Here is a 22,774-nt window from a genome sequence, read left to right as displayed (position 1 = left end):
TACCTACGTTGACAGTGTACGTTTCGTGAGCACTGGATTACGTCGCATTTCAACATAAAATAGCGTGTTATACACACACACACACGCACGCACACGCACAGACACACGCACACACCAGCACACACAAGCACACACACGCACGCACAGACACACAGACACAGACACACACACACACACACACACACACACACACACACACACACACACACACACACACACACACACACACACACACACACACACACACACACACGCACACACGCACGCGGTGCATTTCGCTGCTAAAACAACAACAAAAAAATATTCCCTCAAATAGTATTACTTTCAAAACGTTGGCCAAAATGGCCAATAATATCATTTTTTATTTGGGATGTTTCTAGGACATTTTGGGTGGATTTTGAACGGTATGTGGGGGGCACGTTTTTTGCAGGACCTGGCAACCCTGCGCTGTTGCCCGAGATCTGGATCCACCCCGGCGTGGTGCCGTCTCCTTTTGACCTTTTGACCCCAGACTTCTGGGGGAATAGCTGAATCAATTCATTGGTCAATCAGAAGCATGTAAATATCTTCCCGGTAGCGTAAGAGGACGAACAAGGTGTCTTTCAACATCTACGCTTCCAGGCGATTGCAACGGTGCCACACATGAGCATATTCGAACATGTTTAATGGTAGTAATTAGCTGTCGAAATTGGAGGCCTTAATCAATACTGAGCAGCTATTGATTTGCTTCCCGATAAAGATTAGTCACAAATGACATGTCATTTAGCATCTACACGTTGAGCTGAGTCCAATGACACCAAGAACGACACTCTAGCTAATGGTAACATGTATTTTACATGGTACACCTAGGTCTAGGACATGATCTCGGTGTAGCAAGAGGCCGAGCTTGATCTCATTGGACTCAGCTTAACGTGTAGATGCTAATTAACATGTAATTTGTCAAAAATCTCCATCGGGAAGCAAATCTATAGCTGGTCATTATTGATAAAGGCCTCCAAAATCGACAGCTAATTACTACCCCGAAACATATTCAAATATGATCATGTGTGGCACTGTTGCAATCGTCTCGAAACGTAGATGTCAAAGGACACCTTGTTTGCTCTGTTGCACCACCGGGAAGATATTTTCATACTTCTAATGGATTGATTCATATTTTAAGGTTCTCGGAGTGAGACTTTAAGTGGCTGCAGCAGAAGTGTTGAGACGAAAGATGATATCAAGAGATTTATAGAATATTCCCATTCACATTATGATTCTTCGTCGTAACATCCGACCGAACATCCTTTACATTCACAGAGCGAAGATTATGAAAGTCCAGGCTCAGCAAGTGCTCCATCTCACCTGCACCCAGCGGCTCGCTTGCAAGATTTTGGCCTGAAGTTCTTCCCAGACCTATACCCTAACAGTCCAATATGCATATCTGAGAATCAGGCCTCTCTTCAATAATGACAAAATGTAATGAGAGAAATACAGATTCACTTTTTGTTATCTCATAAGCGGCGTGGTGCCGGCTCCTTTTGACCTTTTGACCCCAGACTTCAAAGACGCGGCCACAGGCCAGCGGTGTCTACACACATTAAGCCACAAATGTACACCTCCATCCCGCAAAAAATGGGGCCTAGAAACTAACCTCTGTCTTATGTACATTGACTGTACTGTTGGAGGTCACGCCCCTTTTCCAGCCTTTTCGAGATAGCTAGGGATGCTAAAATGTTGACACACATTTCCCGGGGCCCCGAGAACGACATATGCAAGATTTGTATTTCTAGCCCATAGAGAAAAAAAGTTTTCCCAAATGGACTGTCATTTGGACAAAGCCCCTTCAGAAGTGTTGCCTGCGAGACCTAATGGTTCAGAATGTGGTGGAAAAAAAGTTTTTGAGATAGGAAGGTCCTACCGCCCTGAAATTTGAATACCATATTCTAGGGCCTAACTGGGACCCCCGCACCGAAACTTTGCCCGGTCGGACCCCGAGTGCAGGAAGGGGGGGCCTGGACTTTCATAATCTTCGCTCTGTGAATGTAAAGGATGTTTGGTCGGATGTTACGACGAAGAATCATAATGTGAATGGGAATATTCTATAAATCTCTTGATATCATCTTTCGTCTCAACACTTCTGCTGCAGCCACTTAAAGAGCCCATGCCATTAAAATCACATTTTTCCTGTTGTTTGTTAAATAACATAGGTCTGAATAAGTTTGTGAGCTGTGGTAAGTTTGAAATCTATGCAGTTTGTCTGCTGAATGCAATAGGCAATGAAAGGAAAAAGGCAGAAGAAATGAGCCAATCTGGATAAGGTGACACTGTGACGTAGCGTTATCAAACTATTATTCATGGCCCTGCCCACTTGGTTGGTTCGTAACCACCCACAAGAATTCTGAAGGAGTCGTGATTGAGCTAGTGCTAAATGCTAATACGTGTATGGTAGTTGCTTAGTTCGTAGTAACAGGCTAGTTACAGAATTTTGAATGCAATGGCAGAACGACATCGAAGTACATGAACTGCGACATGCTGCCTGCCGCCGGTTGCCGCGGCGCGAGGCACCACCGCCGCGAAGCACCACCGCCCGGCAGCGGGCAGCTGGGCGGTGGTGCCTTGCGCCGGCAGCAGGCAGCAGGCAGCGCGCGGTTCTGTCTACTACAGATTGATGTGGAAGTGGAAGAACCAGAGACGTCGGAGAACCCGACGAAGTCCATTGTGATTCATTATATCGTCTGGACGTGCACACAGCTTTTGGTGATAATATGTATTATTTGATATAGATATCTATGTATTATATGATATTATTTAGATATAGAGCTCCAGGACTGTAACGCAAGTGTTGTACACTTCCTTGTTATTTGGATAACCGTTCTGCTGTTGGTGTGATGGCGCATAACACGTCGGACTCTCGTCTATGGTATTTCTACAACTAGACCCGTAGTGGGGGTTATCTCAGCCATGGTTGAGAATGAATTGGGGGAAAGGAACTTTGGCTTTGACTCCCTGAAGTCATGAACCACGACATGGAGGAGAAAGGGATTGTTGACCGCGGTCGTCTCCCGCCGGAGCCTCGCTGCCGATGGACCACCGCCTCGGCTTCAGGATGCGGTGATTAGCGCTGACCGCTGCCGAGGCGGCGGGAAGCAGGGCTCAAGCGGGATACATTCGCGGCCAACAATCCCTTTCTCCTCCATGTCGTGGTTCATGTAGCCTACTTCAGGGAGTCAAAGCCAAAGTTCCTTTCCCCCAATTCATTCTCAACCATGGCTGAGATAACCCCCACTACGAGTCTCGTTGTAGAAATACCAGAGACGAGAGTCCGACGTGTTATGCCATAACACCAACAGCAGAACGGTTATCCAAATAACAAGGAAGTGTACAACACTTGCGTTACAGACCTGGAGCTCTGCTCTATATCTAAATAATATCATATAATACATAGATATCTATATCAAATAATACATCACGGCCAAAAGCTTTGTGCGCGTCCAGACGATATAATGAATCACAAAGGACTTCGTCGGGTTCTCCGACGTCTCTGGTTCTTCCACTTCCACATCAATCTGAAGTAGACGCGGTCGTTTGAGATTCATAATAACCTATCGTCTGGAGGCTCACACAGCTTTTGGCCGTGATAATATATATTATATATTATATGATATAGATATCTATGTATAATATGGGTTTCTAAGTGCCATTGCGATACATCCACCGTAAACAGAGCGCATGGTACCGTGGCTACAAGCTGCTCAGGGCCAGGTGATAATATTATATATTATATGATATAGATATCTATGCATAATATGGGTTTCTACGAGCCATTGCGATACATCCACCGTAAACAGAGCGCATGGTACTGTCAGTGGCTACAAGCTGCTCAGGGCCACACCCCCACCCCCCTCCTTGACCTGCCTTGACACGCCCACCGTATACAGAGCGCATGGTAGTGGCTACAAGCTGCTCAGGGCCACACCCCCACCCCCCTCCTTGACCTGCCTTGACACGCCCACCGAAACAGCGCGTTTGGGGGAAGCTCAATGTGCGACTGTTTCGGAGTGACTGTAACTCTGCACCACGGCTGAATTTCGGGGACGTCTTTGAATACTGTGTTTGTGGCCCACTAATACCTACATTAAAGCATCATAAAATAGAATGGCATGGGATCTTTAAAGTCTCACTCCGAGAACCTTAAAATATGAATCAATCCATTAGAAGTATGAAAATATCTTCCCGGTGGTGCAACAGAGCAAACAAGGTGTCCTTTGACATCTACGTTTCGAGACGATTGCGACAGTGCCAGACATGATCATATTTGAATATGTTTCGGGGTAGTAATTAGCTGTCGATTTTGGAGGCCTTTATCAATAATGACCAGCTATAGATTTGCTTCCCGATGGAGATTTTTGACAAATTACATGTTAATTAGCATCTACACGTTAAGCTGAGTCCAATGAGATCAAGCTCGGCCTCTTGCTACACCGAGATCATGTCCTAGACCTAGGTGTACCATGTAAAATACATGTTACCATTAGCTAGAGTGTCGTTCTTGGTGTCATTGGACTCAGCTCAACGTGTAGATGCTAAATAACATGTCATTTGTGACTAATCTTTATCGGGAAGCAAATCAATAGCTGCTCAGTATTGATTAAGGCCTCCAATTTCGACAGCTAATTACTACCATTAAACAGGTTCGAATATGCTCATGTGTGGCACCGTTGCAATCGCCTGGAAGCGTAGATGTTGAAGGACACCTTGTTCGTCCTCTTACGCTACCGGGAAGATATTTACATGCTTCTGATTGACCAATGAATTGATTCAGCTATTCCCCCAGAAGTCTGGGGTCAAAAGGTCAAAAGGAGACGGCACCACGCCGGGGTGGATCCAGATCTCGGGCAACAGCGCAGGGTTGCCAGGTCCTGCAAAAAACGTGCCCCCCACATACCGTTCAAAATCCACCCAAAATGTCCTAGAAACATCCCAAATAAAAAATGATATTATTGGCCATTTTGGCCAACGTTTTGAAAGTAATACTATTTGAGGGAATATTTTTTTGTTGTTGTTTTAGCAGCGAAATGCACCGTGTGCGTGTGTGCGTGTGTGTGTGTGTGTGTGTGTGTGTGTGTGTCTGTGTCTGTGTGTCTGTGCGTGCGTGTGTGTGCTTGTGTGTGCTTGTGTGTGTGTGTGTGTGTGTCTGTGCGTGTGCGTGCGTGTGTGTGTGTGTATAACACGCTATTTTATGTTGAAATGCGACGTGATCCAGTGCTCACGAAACGTACACTGTCAACGTAGGTATGCTTTTGGCGACTGGGTTGGCTCTCAGATATACGTGTTTCTAACAAGATGATATCATTAAAAGTTACATAAAGTAACAGTTTAATAACACAAACGCAGGAAGCACGTGAGCTGCTAGTTTAGCGAAAGCAACCTGACGTCGTTGAAACATGCGAGCGAGCCGATCAAATCCTAATAACTATAAAACTAAAGATCAGACACAATCACTGACTGAAGATTATGCAAGTAAAAAGTATATTTCTCGCTAGAAATGTTATTAGAAACACGTTTAACGGTGAATCGGTCCTAAAATATTGCATTTCCCATTCAGATAATAAAGATTAATAAAGATCATACACATTCACTGACTGAAGATTATGTAAGGAAAATGTACATTTCTCGCTAGAAAAGTCATTAGAAACGCGTTTAATGGTGTATCTGTCCTAAAATATTGCATTTCCCATTCAGATAATAAAGATTAATAAAGATCATACACATTCACTGACTGAAGATTATGTAAGGAAAATGTACATTTCTCGCTAGAAATGTCATTAGAAACGCGTTTAATGGTGTATCTGTCCTAAAATATTGCATTTCCCATCAGATAATAAAGATTAATATAAACTACGCCGTGTTCCGGAGCCGCGGGGGATTCTGGGAATTGGGGTTCTCAGTTGACAAATGGGGCTTTTGTTAACTTGTTTTGTTGTTAGGATTAAGTGTGGTTAATGGGTTCGGGATGTTATGTGGTTGTGTGTTGTTCTATTAACATTGTTCGTGTGTTCATTATTGTCGACACCGTCACCGAGAGTGACGTGACCATCGTTTCGTGCAGCTGTTCCGTGTTGAAGTCTCGTTCAATAAAAACCAACTCTCGTTGTCGAGCGTGCCCCCCCCCCCCCCCTACAAACGTGTCTCCCCCCCCCTCAACAAACGTGTCCTCCACCCCCCCCCCCCCCCCCCCCCCCTTCAACTAACGTGTCCCCCCCCCCCCCCCCCCTTCATGGGCCTGATTCGCCGATTTCCCATGCTGATATCCCCGAAGATTCTCGGGCATCTTCGACAATTTGGCTATAGATTGTCTCATTACACGCTAAATAATATAATTATAGCCTTGTAGTGACCGTAACATAATTCACCTACAGTATTTCGTTATGTGTTGTTCTTTCAATTGTGTTGTTGTTTACTGCATGTCATTTACGTTCTTGGTGGTTCAGGGATCGCGGTCCCTAAGGATTACGTGCGTCTCATGACGTCACAGACCATGCTGGATTTGTTTACCTTCAGCACGCTTTGTTTTCCGGTTTTCTTTTTTACAAAATAAACGAGTCACACGGCTGTGTGCTCAACGTGCGAAGTTGTGTTCTTACTTATTGCAATTTCCACAGCCTAATTATATATATAGGTTTTGGCATTTCATAACTAGGGTGCACTGTACTATCTGCGCACACCCTTTCTGAAGCCTCTCTCTCGCTCTCTCTCTCTCTCTCTCTCTCTCTCCTCTCTCTCTCTCTCTCTCTCTCTCTCTCTCTCTCTCTCTCTCTCTCTCTCTCTCCCTCTCTCTGTCCCTCCCGCTCTCTCTTTCTCTCTCTCTCGTACCGTTTTGTGGAGCACGTTAATTGTCTTAGAACACTCCCATTCAGAATGCATTGGTTTACATTCGTTTTGTGTAACACGCAAAAAGTCGGACTATCGTGCTCGGGAACACGCTTCAATAGATTAACGTTCGTGCGCAGGAGCACGCAATTGCGTGATACCGGGTTGCCTTACCAGGTGAAGCCTCAGGTAGCCTAGTATGGAGTCAGTTTCCTGCCATAATTCAAACCTGAAAAAAAATGTTTCAAAGGCTTGTAAGTCTGGGTTTGAAAACTCAACACCTTGTAATAAAGGTTTTGCAACACTGAAAAAAGAGATTATAACCTGAAAAAAAATATAACTAAAATTCAAACATCTGTAAACATGATTTTGTGTTCTATTTTATCTTCTCATCATTTTCACCAACACATTTTCAAAGTTCAAACAATTTCACCAGCGCATTTGCAGAGTTTCAAATCTGGCACTGTTCTAACAGTGTATTTCATTGTTGCCCGGTTTTGAAACCTTGTAAATGGGATTCTGCAAACAGGTGTTCATACATTGAGAAATACGTTTTGAAAGGTTGAATATTTAGTTTTAAAAACTTGTAAAGGTGTACGTTTACGACATTACAACGTATTTTTTCAGAACTGACTTTTCAGCACTGACTTTTCAGAGATTTGACCACACAGGCGCAAGCTTTGAGTCACGTGAATATTGGCAGTGTTCTGACGCCACTCGTTTTGAAACTCCTGACAGTCGAATCTGAAAACGTTCCTGGGGGCGGGACCATTTAGCTCTAAACCTATTGGTTGCTCTCGGCTGACGTACATTCCCATCACATGTGCCGTTCACTGGGCTGTGCGTGATTGACAGTGCTCTGCCGATGACACAAATAACAAGCGACTTTCACGGTTGATTTTGATTTCCATTTTCTGGAACCATGGCTGTTTCCCAAAGTGAAGGCTGCAGCCTTACTAGGACGCGTCCTTGCTAGTCGCGTCCTATGGAGATGAGACTCTGGTTCCAGAAAATGGAAATCAAAATCAACCGCGAAATCAACCCGTTGTTATTCGTGTCATCGGCAGAGCACTGTCAATCATGAACAGCCCGGTGAACGGCACATGTGATTGGAATGTACGTCAGCCGAGAGCAACCAATAGGTTTAGAGCTAAATGGTCCCGCCCCCAGGAACGTTTTCAGATTCGACTGTCAGGAGTTTCAAAACGAGTGGCGTCAGAACACTGCCAATATTCACGTGACTCAAAGCTTGCCCTCAAATCTCTGAACAGTCAGTGCTGAAAAGTCAGTTCTGAAAAAATACGTTGCAATGTCGTAAACATACACCTTTACAAGTTTTTAAAACTAAATATTCAACCTTTCAAAACGTATTTCTCAATGTATGAACACCTGTTTGCAGAATCCCATTTACAAGGTTTCAAAACCGGGCAACAATGAAATACACCGTTAGAACAGTGCCAGATTTGAAACTCTGCAAATGCGCTGGTGAAATTGTTTGAACTTTGAAAATGTGTTGGTGAAAATGATGAAGAAGATAAAATAGAACACAAAATCATGTTTACAGATGTTTGAATTTTATTTTTATTTTTTTTCAGGTTATAATCTCTTTTTTCAGTGTTGCAAAACCTTTTTTACAAGGTGTTGAGTTTTCAAACCCAGACTTACAAGCCTTTGAAACTTTTTTTTTCAGGTTTGAATTATGGCAGGAAACTGACTCCATATGTTACAGGTCACCAGAAGCAGTCATAAGAAGATTGGTGACGCAGCCTTTGTCAACTACGCCCCAAAATTATGGAACACATTACCCATTAATATTAGGGAAGCAAACACGCTAGACACCTTTAAAAAGCAGCTTAAAACCTTTCTTTTTACCAAAGCATTTTATTAATTTTATCAGGCACTATTTATTTCTCTGTAACTTGCACTATTTTTACTATTTCTCTTTTAAACTGTTTTAAGGGTTTTATATTTCTTTTATCATGATTTTAGTAAGCCTATCAGAACACCAGGTTCTGATACGATGTTGATCATTTTGTATTTATCTTTTACTCCATGTATTGCTCCTGCTGCTTTCTTTTATTGATTTTATGTAAAGCACTTTGAATTGCAAATCTTGTACGAAATGTGCTATATAAATAAAGTCTTACTTACTTACTTACTATTGAATGTTAGGTCAATATTAACATCGTAATGCTGATGGTTACAATAGAGAATAGGGTTCAATTGGTGTAACTTGGGGGGCGGCAATGTGCCGGGTGTTCCATCCTGCGGTGTCCTGTGTAACTATAGGCCGCCTTGAGCAGACGTCCCAACCCGACTTCTTCAGCAGTGGCCTGGATATGAAGCTCAATAGATCTGAGATCAATAGAGTAGGCATATCTCCTATCTCCTTAACTTCAACTCGCTCTGGATTAAAATTGGTGTTACTCAAACCGCTAGGCATAACCATAATAAATAACATACTCGTGTAATAAAGAAATTGTTCTGAACAAAATGCTGTGTTTATTCAGTTCTATCAAATGTGATAATTCAGAGTACTATGTGATGGGACTGTAGTATAGGCTGTGTATAGAGAGTACTATGTGATGGGACTGTAGTAGAAGCTGTGTATAGAGAGTACTATGTGATGGGACTGTAGTAGTGGCTGTGTATTGAGAGTAGGCCTACTATGTGATGGGACTGTAGTATAGGCTGTGTGTAGAGAGTGCTATGTGATAGGACTGTAGTAGTGGCTGTGTATTGAGAGTAGGCCTACTATGTGATGGGACTGTAGTATAGGCTGTGTATAGAGAGTGCTATGTGATAGGACTGTAGTAGTGGCTGTGTATTGAGAGTAGGCCTACTATGTGATGGGACTGTAGTAGAAGCTGTGTATAGAGAGTACTATGTGATGGGACTGTAGAGGCTGTGTATAGAGAAATGGTTGTATAGCAGAAGGACCCTCATCCTCACATATGCTGTGCTGGGTGTGGGTGGTTTGTTGTCATGCACACACAAGCTAAAGGTTAAACAGTTGCATACAGGGTGTACAATAAGCAAATAAACAATAATCATTTACAATACCACCACCAGGATTGGTGTGTCTGATAAGTATTGATTCAAAATATCATTTTCTGTTTGGGTAATTTCGAGATTGACGATGATACATAATTGCCTACATTTTTATTTTATTTATATTTTATCCCATTTCATTGTGTTGGTTTATTGAGGTAATCATTGCTGTTATAAGTAAGACTAAAATTAAGAACGTTAATATTTTTGTTATTGTCACGGTTGTATCGTTAACAGTTTAATAGTTCACCTCCCCAGGAGATGGCGCCGTTAGTCATTTTATTAGTTTCTCTTTCATTACACATCCACGCTTATCCCCCTCTCTCTCGCACACGCGCACACACACACACACACACACACACACACACACACACACACACACACACACACACACACACACACACACACACACACACACACACACACACACACACACACACACACACAAGCAGCGCCTCCCCTTATCATCTCTCTCGCTCCTCTCTCTCCTGTACTTCATTATCGCATTATATACTTGATGGCTACATCGTGCATCGTTCCGCATCGTATTACACACACGTATACACACACCCCGAGCACGGGCAGCGGGCGGCCGCAGACGGATACTTCGGACCCGCGCGGGACATGAGCGCAGCCGTCGGCGAGCCGCGGAGCATCGCGAGCGGACGGCCGATGTCTCTGGACCCCGCAGTACAGGTGATGGAAGTTTCTCACACACACACACACGTAGACGCACGCACGCACACACACACAAACAGACCGATTGAGATCGATAGTCCGGAAGACGAGTTATAGAGCCTATATGTTTAGACGGGGCAGTCTAGTTGATGTGTTCTTTATGATGGAGTTCAGCTCATTAAGACTGGAGCGACGCCGGGAACTTTTTGCGTCAGGTTTGCCATTTTAAGGTTCGATTTAAAATATGTGAAAGTCTCGTATTATCATTTAAAGGTGACGTTCATTTGCCCTCTTTGATTAATATTGGAATAATGTGTTTTTACAGGAAATCGGTCATCATGTGATTAAGGCATTTCATTCCTGGAAAAGTTTGTCTGTGTGAGAGGCAAAGACAAACATGTTTATTTCTGGGAGATGGTATCATATAAATAGTCCTACTCGATTTGCTGTTCATAACTGCTGTCCTGATATTTTACTTATTGTAGTTATTCAGCTGGGTGCCAACTTTGGTCTTTGTCACACTTCAGTTGAAGTTTATGGCACATTCTGGCGCACTGACACACATGCACGCACACACAAACACACACACATACACTACACTACACATTTGAAGGACCTTTGTACCACCCACTTACGCAAACTTAGCGTAAGTATGTACATAAAGCAACACTAAGTATATGTCACTTATAGTCAATGACCCTGAACTGTAAACCATTTTGTGTGTGTGCGTGTGTGAGATTGTCTGTGTGTATTTGTGTGTGTGTGTGTGTGTGTGTCAGTGTGTGTGTGTGTGTGTGTGTGTGTGTGTGTGTGTGTGTGTGTGTGTGTGTGTGTGTGTGTGTGTGTGTGTGTGTGTGTTTGTGCATTTGCATGCACACCTATGTATTTTTGATTGTGAACACACAAAGTCATCTTCCAGCTTGTCTTTAGCCACCCTGTGTGTTTAGTGTTTAGCTTGTGATAGGCCAGTCTTTTGTTAGTTCTAATTAACCTCTAGCTCTGGACTCTTCACTCACGGCTAATATTAGAATGTATGTAGTGACGCTCCACTATTAGCCTGATTCTCAGATCCACAGAGGGCTAGCAAGGTCCTTCTCTTTATTAGCAGCATCCCACAGCTCTTTGATGCGCTTACTTGCTTAGCTTAGAGGTAAGTCCAAAGTTGTACATCCAGCGTAATAATGTTGATGCTTCACTGGATCAGACCTGCAATCTCACATCCAACCACAAAATGTATAATGTTGTTACACTGACATGTTACAGTCTTGACTAAAAAGACTGTGATCACTGATATCTCATTGACTAATGTGAGTGTGAGTCTACATCGCTTTGGTTCCAAACCCACCAATAGGGCCATTGGTCAGTGTTAGGGTTACCAACCGTGTGTACACATTACACACACGGGAGCAGTGTTAAAGCTTGGGACTTTACAAGACCTTTCAAACTCTTTAAAATAGTTTAATCAAAATTGTACCATCAAATATCTATTGGTTATAATCAGCAAACTTCCTCTGACCCCATATGAAAATCAGACGGCCCCCGGTGGGCTCCTGACACAGGTTGTGTAACATGGTAGATGAGTGTGGGTACTGACCTACTCAAGACTCACACACAAGTGAGTGTGCAAGTCATTTTTTCTCTTGACTGCTTAGCATGTGGCTAAGTTGTGTGTGTGTGTGTGTGTGTGTGTGTGTGTGTGTGTGTGTGTGTGTGTGTGTGTGTGTGTGTGTGTGTGTGTGTGTGTGTGTGTGTGTGTGTGTGTGTGTGTGTGTGTGGTGGAAATGATGTGTGTCTGCATGCAGGCGTGTCTTTCAATTCAGTTAATTGCAGGATCGTTCCAAACTCATTCTTAAATTAGGAGAAAATGATTTAAGCCAGGCATTTATTGATCACTAATAATTGTTATTTATTATATCAACAATCTAACCCACGAGATTAAGAGAGTGTAGATTTTATGAATTTAAATGAAAAAAAGACTGGCCTCCAAGTATTTTATTACATTTGGAAAGTTTCAAAAATTTTAATCAGCAGTAAAAGAAGCAAAAAAATCCTATTTTTCTAACCTGATTTAAAAAACGTTCAAACCCCAGAGTTTTATTTAAGGTTTTAGATTCAGTCACCTCCTGTTATCCCTCTTATTTTAATGATGCTACACAAGAGACCTGTGAGGAGTTTTTTACAGTTCTTTAGATTACCCCTCCAGATAGCATTTTATCCACCAGTAGAGACATTGGTTTTATTTTACCCATTTCCAACCTGTCTCACTGTCCTTTTTATCCGAAATCCTAACAGCATGAAACCAACCACGTGCAGCCTTGATTTTTACCCACCAAGTTTCTTAAAGAGGTTTTAAACACAGTTGGACCCAGCCTTTTATCTATTTTTAATAGTTCTTTAATCCATGGTGTTTTTCCATCTGCTTTTAAGCATGCTGCAGTCCATCCTCTTTTAAAGAAACCCAATCTAGACCCCTCTTTTTTTAATAATTTTAGACCTGTTTCTAAACTTCCATTTTTATCAGAAGTTTTACAAAAAGTTGTTTCCTCCCAACTTTTATGGCAAAACATAACTTATTTGAAAAATTTCAGTCCAGTTTTAGAGCTTTGCACAGCACTGAAACTGCCCTCCTCAAGGTTAACAATGACCTGCTTTTAACTACTGACAGAGGAGGGAGTGCAATTTTAATAAATTGTCTTAAATCCTTTGTTGGTATCAGGGACACTGCACTTGGTTGGTTTACTTCTTATCTTTTTGACAGAACCTGTGCGGTCACCATCGGCAACCACTCTTCATCTACAACCCAAATAGCCTATGGTGTATCGCAGGGTTCAATTTTAGTTCCTATTTTATTTTCAATATATATGCTCCCAGTCTGCCAAATTATCCAGCGGCACACTGTTTCTTTTCACTGCTATGCTGACGACACAAAGATATACCTCCCGCTGAGACCCAACGATCAGAGAAGTCTGGCTGTTGTTTTAGACTGCCTTAAAGACGTCAACCGCTGGATGGCCCATAACTTCCTCCAATTTAACAACTCCAAATCTGAAATTATACTGTTCAACCCGCCTACCACCATCACCAGTCCCATCAGCCTCGGTCCATTATCCAGCAATATCAAGCCCACTGCCAGAAACGTAGGTGTCGTTTTAGATTCAGACTTCACTTTCATCCCTCACATTAACAAAGTTGTACAGTCATGTTTTCTCCATATCAGAATCACCAAAATGATTTTTTTATTATCACAACCCAACCTCGAAAAATTAATCCATGCCCCCATATTCTCGAGTCTAGATTACCGTGACTCTCAGTTAACCGGCATCAACCATAAATCACTCTCCCACCTCCAGTTGGTTCAAAATTCAGCAGCTAGACTTCTCCATGGTTTTTAAGATTTTATTGATCAATTTTAAGGCTCGCCATGGTCTAGCCCCGGGTATATAACAGACATGCTGACGCCGTATGAGCCTGTTCGCAGCCTTAGCCTTATCTGCAGGCGGGGCCCTACTCACTGTTCCAAGGTCGAGGCTCAGGACTAGAGGTGATCGGCCCTCTCCACCAGGGCGCCTCGGCTTTGGAACGACCTGCCTGCGGAGATAAGGCTTGCTGGATCAGTAAACTCATTTTTATAGACTTGCTTTTACGTGACGTTTTTATTCTTTTCATTATTTTTCTTCTCTTCCTAAATGTCTTCCTAATTGCCTTATGTCAAAGCACTTAAACGATTGTTTTTAAAGGTGCTATATAAAAAAAATTATGTAGGCTATATATATATATAGATATGTGGCACCAGCAAGTTTCTTATGAAAGTAAAAACCGAGTGCATAGGAGGTTTAAGGGTCGGAACACAAGAGGTAATTCTTAGTTGTAGAATGTATATGTCTACGTATCCTACTTTCTTAAGTTCTATAATTTGTAGTAGTAAAATAGAGATGGTAAAATTCAAACTTTATGGCGATGTACACTCTGTGACGTCAGTGTGTGTACAATGGTGCACATTCTTTAAGCCTTAAATATACAGACGTTGATAGGGTCTTTATGAGGAGATATCATGGGTGACTGTAGACTAGACAACCATTGTTTCATTAAATATGTACTCAAAATATGCTCTTCTGTTTACATTACGCTGACCAGCATTCAGAACGAATCAATGGTAATATTTATAGATGTGTATGATAAACAGGATATCAGGGGTCATGAGGCTTTGGTGATTAGATTTCACTGTCAAATAAAAACCTATAAATGTTAATAAATGAGAAATGTACGATAGGTTTGGGTAAAAGCTGATTCAAATGATGTGCAGCAAACAACTTCCCACCAGTCCTGTTCTGTGAGGTCATTCAATTCATGAATTTTAATTTTGAAGTTGAGATTAATTTAACATTGTCAAACAAGACACTGTTTAACAGGTTAGGTTGTGTTGTATGCGACATTTTGTACCAGTCCTGTGTTCTTCTGATGTGTATTGTCTATGTAGTCATGCAGCGTCAACACAAGAGGAATAGAATGTGTTTCTAAGCTGTCCAGGCAAACAGTTGTTAGGGTGTTGGTCAGTGTCACTTTTCTATCATGTGTACACAGCACACACATACAGCTCTGTTGTCGGCTCCTCTGTTTTTGATAAAGTTGGCAGCCGTAAGTTCTATCCAGAAATGCCTCTGGCTCTGCTGACTCTCTTTGTCCCAAGAGAGGGATTTAATGTTGTGACATGCTATTGTATATAGATGTGACAATTGGCCGCATGCATATATGTAAACATACTGCATATTCATGTGTGTGTGTAGTGTGTGTGTGTGTGTGTGGGTGTGTGTGTGTGTGTGTGTGTGTGTTTGTGTGTGCGAGTGTGTGTGCGTGCGTGCATGCATGAGTGTGTGTGTGTGTGTATGTGAGAGAAAAGGAGGGAGACAGAGAGATATGGACAGATGGAGATGAACAGAGGGAGAGAGAGAGTGAAGGGGTGGAGAGAGGGGGGGAGGAGGGGGGCAATATATAGAGAGATAGACAGATAGACAGGGTATGGTGACACATCAAGGGATTATCAATCTTGGGGGGATAGATGGACAATTAGAGAGGGAGAGAGTGGGGGGAGAGTAGATGGGGTATTGTGACACATCAAGGGATTATCAATCTTGGCAAACAGAAAGCGTGACCAAATCACAAGAGTATTACAATTTGATCTGTCTTTGTTTTCTAACATAATGCCCGTCTCACATTTGCTGTGATTATCTCATGATGATAATTAAACAAATTTGTGTAGCTTGTAGAAAATGTTGTTTAGCATTATTATGTCACGTGTTGCTGCGTTGTAATTGGTGTGTTATTAGTTGCTCTAGCCCCAGGCTTTGGTACGTTGTATAGATTGTTGTTCTTTATTCAGACACTCGTCATAGTCTGTAATGTTTTACCAAAATGCTCAGAATTACCGTTTGTTTCGTTAGTAATGTTACAGTATTTGTAACAGTGTTGGTAAGACTCTTCCTCCTAGATCGGCAGGGCAGCCGAGGTTTGAAGTGAGCCTCTTCTGTTTCTTCTGACTGGAGGGTGACGCTGGTCTGCTAATAGTTTAGTGTGCTGAGGGTTTTCCAGCCAACAGAAGATAGTTACAGAAAAGTCCCCAAGTCGTAAATCGTTTGGTTCCAGTATTGATTAAATCTGGCTACATGTATAATGGTTACTACAACAAGACTCACGAAAACAAAAAGAGGGATTCATGAAAACGTTGACTGCCTCCAGCAGGCATTGTGGAATCAATCAGTGCTGGTATGAAGTTCAGATCAGAGCTTGATTCATTCACTTGTAGCAGCAGCAGCATACAATCGTCTCAACGACCGATATCCGTGATGGCCTCACGGAATCAATTAAATTGTCTGTGATATGCCCACGGAATCTGCTCCAATGCAAGCTAATATTCATTCTTATTCCGTGGCGCACACACAGATCCCGTCTCAACGACGATATATATATATATATATGAATGAAATTCATATTGACGTTATGGCACTATATCCCTATTCTCTCCCATTCACCCATCTTGAATTTGGCATATATATTTATTTATTTATTTTGTTGCTTCGAGGAGGTCTGGTGGTCTCCGTATATATAATAAATATATATATTAATGCTGTCAAGCGATTACAATATTTAATCGCGATTAATCACATTAATGTCATAGTTAACTCACGATTAATCGCAAGCAATCGGGATGAATCGGAAAAAAAATTCTATGCAAAATATCCCTTGATTTCTTCGTCCCATAAATTTTTCTCATTTTAATGCTCTTATCAACATGGAGAAGTGCATCGGCTTGCCTTGTGCAAATATTTTCTTATTGATAACAACATTAGCATATACTGATCAAACAGGACGATACAAAAAAAAAGTCTATAGTGCTATTAAATGATGAACATACAAACATACTGCCTTGAACATAGCAGTCAGGCTACTGCTTCTTTGTTTTGAGCCAAAGAAAAAAGAAAAAAAAAAAACGTTAACGGCACGATAAAAAAATTAACGCCGTTAAAATTGGTTTGCGTTGACGCCGTTAATAACACGTTTAACTGACAGCACTAATATATATATATATTAGTGGTGGGCATAGATTAATTTTTTTAATCTAGATTAATTCCGAAATTAATCTAGATTAAAATGGCAAACCTAGACACCTCAGTTCTTAATAACTACAGACCCATTTCCAACCTTCCTTTTATTGGAAAAATAATTGAAAAAATAGTTTTTATTCAACTGAGTGAGTTCCTGTCAAATAACCACTGCCTTGATCCTTTTCAATCTGGTTTTAGGTCATATCATAGCACAGAGACGGCTCTTATTAAAGTTTTAAATGATATTCGCCTTAACTCAGACTCACAGAGAGCATCAGTGCTAGTCTTACTCGACCTTAGCGCAGCGTTTGACACAGTGGACCATGCCATTCTTCTCCATAGACTGGAACACTGGGTTGGGCTATCAGGCACAGTTTTAAACTGGCTTAAGTCATACCTTGAAGATAGAAGTTTCACTGTGACTATTGGTAACTGGTCCTCATCTTCCACTCCACTAACATGTGGTGTCCCCCAAGGGTCCATCCTGGGTCCTCTACTCTTTAATCTGTACATGCTGCCACTTGGACAGATTATTCGAAAGTACCAGATTTCATACCATAGTTATGCAGATGATACACAAATTTATCTATCTCTGTCACGCAATGACCCAACCCCACTTCAAGTCCTATATCAGTGTCTTGCAGATGTCGACATATGGATGTGTCAGAATTTTCTCCAGCTTAACAACGAGAAAACTGAAGTGATTTTATTTGGCAACAAAAAGGACAGGCTTGAACTAACGTCACTACTTTCAAACAAAGGACTACAGGTTAAGACCACTGTAAAAAACCTTGGAGTCCAAATTGACAGTGACCTCACTTTTAACAGCCATATCAAGTCAGTTTCTAAATCAGCTTTCTATCATTTAAAAAACATTTCAAAATTAAGAAATCTCATGACAAAATCAGATCTGGAGAAGCTCATTCATGCCTTTATTTCTAGCAAGCTTGACTACTGTAACGGTCTCCTCACAGGCCTACCCAAAAAAAATATCAGGCAGCTCCAGCTGATCCAGAATGCAGCTGCTAGGGTCCTTATGAAAGCTAAGAGGTCAGACCACATTACACCCCTACTAAAAACTTTACACTGGCTCCCTGTCAGTCAAAGAATAGATTTTAAAGTATTGTTGCTTGTTTTTAAATCACTAACTGGAATGGGGCCCACTTATCTCGTAGACCTCCTCCAATACCACACCCCCACTAGACCTCTTAGATCTCAAGACCAACTGTTTTTAACAAAACCAACTGTGAGAACCAAAAGCGGTGAAGCTGCCTTTAGTTTTTATGCTACTCAGCTGTGGAACCAGCTGCCAATTTCAATTAGAACTGCACCCTCTATTGACAGTTTTAAAACCAGTATCAAGACCCATCTATTTTCTGTTGCCTTTTCTTAGACTAATTTTCTGTTTTATATGCTCTCCCTTATGCATAACCCTTTATTCACTTTATTTATGTTTTTTATCTGATTTTATACATTTTAATTTTTATATTTATATTTTGTCTTGTCTTCCTTTTATTATGGAAAACACTTCATTGTATTTGTGTAAAGCACTTTGGGTTGCCATTGGCATGAAATGTGCTATATAAATAAAAGTGCCTTGCCTTGCCTTGCCTAGATTAAAATGGCAAACGGCAAAAAATCTGTTTGTTTACCTTGACAGCGGTCAATTATACTGGGCAATGGTGATTTATCAAATATAATTCACCGCCGGAAGTTGTGAAGTGCCCATGCAAGTGAACGGAGCATAAACAAAAATAATTGACAGCTGAACGTTGGGAAGGCCCATGCAAGTAAATAGAGCAGTCTACAGCATTGAGAAGAGCCGTGTAATAATCCATAATAATGTAAGGTTTAGAAGTTAAATATTTGAAAGTTGTAGAATAAATAAATATAATTTATATTGGAGTTAATTTGCTATAAATGTACTTACAATTTTTAGTCAGTTAATCATTTACATATTTATGTTACACAATTATTACATATTTACATGTTTACATATTTAATACAGTCGGGATATTCTGTTGAATCTGCCTCTCTGATTCCCTCACGTTTACCTCACTCTGAATTCTAGCTTCTGATTGGTTAGTTCAGTCACGTGATTGGTCCGAATAAGGAAGTGTTTGAAAATAGATTAACGGCGATATATTTTTTATCGCGTGATAAAAGTTTCGCGTTAACGCAGCCGTTAACGCCGATAACGGCCCACCACTAATATATATATATACATACATATTTATTAATTTATGTATTTATTTATTTTATACGGAGAGCACCAGACCTCCTCGAAGCAACAAAATAAATAAATATATATATATGCCATTATATGTATAAATATGTATGTGTCTATCTATATAAATACACATACATATTTATATATATATATATTTTTTTATATATTTATTTATTTTTATATATGGAATCACCAGACCTCCTCGAAGCAACGAAAGTGGTCTATTAAATTCAAGATGGGTGGGCGAGAATAGGGATATAGTGCCATACCGTCAATATGAATTTCATTCATAGAATTTCCGTAGAAGAGGATTGTCAATGGTCAGATACAGATCTCGTTATAACAATAATTTATATCGATGAAACGTGAAAGGATGTAATGATAACGCCAAGAAAATAAAGGCAACATGGTTATAATAATTTAAATATAATTGACTTATAAAGCGTATAACAAGACAACCAGACGACCTAGTTGTAGGCCAGCAGAAGCTGCATTTGAACCGAATTCGGCCTACCTTATACATATAATATTCTAACTTTATATACATGTCAAATGTATGATATGCTGTAGGCCTACGTGTAGGCTAGTTTTTTGCGTGAATGTGTGTGGAACTTGAAGCACTGAACAATCACTGACGGCTTGGGGTTGTAATGCTCTTGCACCAGCGTCACCAACTCTTTGAATGTTAAGTCGCCTGACTTCCATGGCGTTGATAAGTTGCATATTAACTTGTACGTCTTGGCACCGCACACACTGAGGAGAATCGATCTTTGCCTTTCCTCCTCCCAAATGTCATTCGCCAGGAAAAAGTGCTCAAGTCTCCCGACATATTCAATCCAGTCACCATCCAGATCGACGAATTCACTGAGCGTGTCGACCGTATTAGTAGCCATGCTGCAAGCTAAAACTACACAGAACTTCTTCTAACTACACGTTACGCAGTCATCATGGTTTTAATCCTTGTCACCAAAAGTGTGGTAACCTGAGGGCACTAAGGCATGCACACTTTGAACTCAGTGAGGGTTTTTACGGAAAACCATCTCACAGCATAACAGCCAAAGTATGAACGATACATTCCGGTGCAGAACGAACTGTAGAGCCCCCCGGTGGCGTACACAGGTATAGGCACAAAGGTTCCGGGGTGCCGGTGTGGGTACCAGATTGACTCGGCTGCCAGATCGACTCGCGGTTCATTCACTTACAGATGACGTATCGACACTTGACGTATCGACGCAAGCCAACGGACAAAACCCGGAAGGGTTGTTTATTAAAAGAAGGCTCAATCCGTTTCGCTTTTGCTTTCATTGAACGCAGCCCGTTCTTTCGCGCAAACAAAGCCATTGGAAACACGTCTAAAAGCACTGATGAATGCTGTGTAACCCAGTTCCTGTTAGGGACTCTTATTCTGAAGGAGGAGAACGGAAGTGTCTGCGTGTAGGTCACTGTTTTGACTCTGTGTTGAGAGCGCTGGAAATAAAGTGGATCGCCCTGTTCAGTGAATGGAGTTAACTGATATGGAGTTAACTGATTCTTCTTTATCCGATTCTTCTTTTATATATTACCCAAGTATAGGCAACATTAATTTGTACATTTGATTATTATTCATATATTAGAAAACAAAAGGAGATCGTTAATACTTGGGAATAACATGGGAATAAATGAAACGCGCATGCACATTTAAAAGACAGTGTTTACAGGAAGTGCGTCATTATTGCGCATCTAGGACCCCGAGTCGATCTGGCAGCCGAGTCAATCCGGTACCCACACCGGATATAAATGAGTGCAACACAAATTCAGTCTACTTATAATATTATAACTAAATAATTGTATACATAATACATACATGAATAATTAATTAATTCAATATTAAACCAATCCATTTCAATCGGGAGATTATTTTCGACTTCAGAAGGGGGGGGCGGGCTGCAGAGGATTCGTCAAAACAACAATCCTATGGTGGTTGCCATCGACTGCCCCCTTCCACACCAAGCTTATTGATTTAACGAGGCAGGGTTATTTGAAACAATTAATTAAGTTATTATGTGTGAGAGGTCATTCCTCCTATGTGTGCTTCCTATTTATGTCTAGTGTACCCCTATTGTCCACAAGCATCCCCCCCCCCCCCCCTCCCCAAATGGATATGGAGAATTGTTGCCACGGCCGATGGTGGTGGTGTCATATATCTGTGTTGGGGCATTAAAATATACTACAATGATCAATTAGGAGGCCGAAGCCCCAAAAGGAAGTGATGCAGTAGGTTACTGAGGCGAGGACATAAACAAGTAAGCTATAGACCTGGGATCTCTTTTATATCAAAGAGGGTCTCAAAGGTTGCATACGATTATCAACTGGGGGGCTCCAGATACAGGAAAGGCTCACACAGCATCATCAAGTGCTCCATTGAAACGCATTAGCAACTCTGTGAAAGTTGTGGGTCTCTGGAAAAAAGCCAGCCCTAACCCTAATCCTAACCCTAACCCAAAACCTCAGACCCAGGGCTTCGGCCTCCTAATAGATCATTGTAGTATATTTGAATGCCCTTTTTCATAGATATGACACCACTGGTGTCATACCACCTGGGATGTGGCAACAATTCTCCATATCCATATGGGGAGGGGGGGTGCTTGCTATAGACCCTATTTATCTGTGGCATAAAGGCTGAGACAAATTTCGAATTATAAATATGTACAATCCATAACGTTAGCTCTCTGGCTCATAGCTCAGCGGACTAGAATACCTCCTAGAATCCTTGCTTGTTGGCCGGAAACTGAAAGGGGTGCTGTTTACGTTTCGTTGTAGTGTTTTTGCTCGGTTCTCAGTAGGGCTAGAACCAAGCGAAAAGACTTCAACCAAACGTGAACACCCCCCTTTCCGTTTCCGGCCAACAAGCAATGATTCTTCCAACAGAAATCAATGGGATTTGCAAAATGCGCTAAATGTGCAACACGATAGAAACTGTATTTGGCTACGATACTTGATTCAACCACTCTATTTCATCCTAGACAAACCACAAAGGGGGCTCAATGTTCAAAATATCAGAAAAAAATAATAGCTCACAGCAACATATTGAAAAAAAGAACTATGAACTAGTTCATTTTTTGGAACTGTGAACTTAGTTCAAATTTTTGAATTATGAATGTTTAACTGAACTAGTTCATTTAAAAATTTGTGAACTGAACTTTAAACTAGTTCACGTAAAAGTGAACTTTCCCAACACTGTATATATGTGGTCATTTCAAGGATTCCTGTGAGACGAGGTTGACTCGGTCGTTGAAACGGGGATCTGTGTGTGTGCCACGGAATATGAGTGTCATTAACTTGTATTGGAGCAAATTCTGTGGGCATATCACAGACAATTTAAGTGATT

General features: G+C 41.3%; 1 protein-coding gene across 1 annotated transcript in view; it reads left to right on the top strand.

The window, feature by feature from the left end:
• The first annotated feature begins 10,062 nt into the window (after nt 1–10,062).
• Nucleotides 10,063–22,774, top strand: part of si:dkey-247m21.3 (5-hydroxytryptamine receptor 4) — a 53,390-nt gene continuing 40,678 nt past the window's right edge. Inside the window, exon 1 of the mRNA XM_060038103.1 lies at nt 10,063–10,596. The gene's annotated coding sequence lies outside the window, so the exon portion shown is untranslated. The remainder of the gene's footprint in view (nt 10,597–22,774) is intronic.

The sequence above is a fragment of the Gadus macrocephalus genome, chromosome 19, assembly GCF_031168955.1.
Source record: "Gadus macrocephalus chromosome 19, ASM3116895v1".
NCBI classification, from domain to species: domain Eukaryota; kingdom Metazoa; phylum Chordata; class Actinopteri; order Gadiformes; family Gadidae; genus Gadus; species Gadus macrocephalus.
This window is presented reverse-complemented; position numbering and strand designations above follow the sequence as displayed.